Raw genomic sequence first — 1,275 nt, 5'->3', positions numbered from 1 at the left:
CCCCCCCCCCACATGCCGATAATATCGTGCATCCCTAATCATCAGTCGTGTTGAGCTGAAGTTGAAACAAGTCAACTTTATTTCTAAAGCACATTTGAAACAGACACTGATAATTTTGTTGGCACGTTTTTTACAATCTAACCTTCAAATGTCTGAATGTTTCTTACATTTATTGTTAACTTTAAGTTATTGCTGATATTTTTTAAAGCGTTTGTTAACCCTGACCATCTTGTTCTTTGTAATTTAAAAACATTTTCAATTAAATCTGAATGTTTTTAAATCCATCCATTCATCCACTCACTCTCTTTACCTGCCATTTCTTCCTCTTCGGGTCATGGGGCCACTGGTGCCACTGGTGCTACTGGTTCCAAAGTCCAGCAGTTGCTGTGTGAGAGGCGGGGGACACCCTGGACAGGTCTCCAGTCCATCACAGAGACAAACAACCATTCACCCTCTCACCTAGGGACCATTTAGAGTTACCAATCAGCCTAACATTAATTCATTAAATTAATTAAAAACAGGCGGCACAGAGGCTCAGTTGGTAGAGCTTTTGCCTCTCAGCAAGAAGGTTGCTGGTTCAAATCCTGTCTGGGAACCTTTCTGGGTGGAGTTTGCATGTTCTCTCCGAGCTGCGTGGGTTTTCTCCAGGTGCTCCAGTTTCCTCCCACAGACCAAAAACATGCATGTTAGACTGATGGTAACTCTAAATTGTCCCTAGGTGTGAAGGAGAATGTTTGTTTGTCTCTATGTGTCCCTGTGATGGACTGGAGATGGATGGATGGATGGATGAATGAATGAATGAATGAATGAATGAATGATAGGTAGATGAATGATGGGTAGATGAATGATGGATAGATGGATGGATGAATGAATGATGGGTAGATGAATGATGGATGGATGGATGAATGATGGATGGATGATGGATGGATGGATAAATGAATAATGGGTGGGTGATTGATGGATGAATGATAGATGGATGGATGATGGATGGATGAATGAATGATGGATGGATGAATGAATGATGGATGGATGAATGAATGATGGATGGATGGATGGATGATGGATGGATGGATGGATGGATGGATGGATGATGGATGGATGTTGTTAATTCCCATATGTCCAGATAACGATTGCATAATATTTTTGCAGCTTCTCATAAAAATGTTTATTAGAAAAATGAGAATTTGTTTTAATTTTAGAGCTATTTTTGACTCTGCCATTCAAATAAGTTGTTGTTGTTGTTGTTGTTGTTGTTGTTGTTGTTGTTGTTGTTGT

The 1,275-nt window shown here is 39.9% G+C and overlaps 1 protein-coding gene across 1 annotated transcript in view; it reads left to right on the top strand.

Moving 5' to 3' along the window:
• Window positions 1-1,275, top strand: part of uso1 (USO1 vesicle transport factor) — a 24,251-nt gene that overhangs the window by 15,813 nt on the left and 7,163 nt on the right. The gene's annotated exons all lie outside the window — the stretch shown is intronic.

This window comes from Nematolebias whitei, chromosome 16 (genome assembly GCF_014905685.2).
Source record: "Nematolebias whitei isolate Nwh7 chromosome 16, NemWhi1, whole genome shotgun sequence".
Classification (NCBI taxonomy): Eukaryota; Metazoa; Chordata; class Actinopteri; order Cyprinodontiformes; family Rivulidae; genus Nematolebias; species Nematolebias whitei.
The sequence above is the reverse complement of the archived record's forward strand: the minus strand, read 5'-3'. Positions and strand labels throughout refer to the sequence as shown.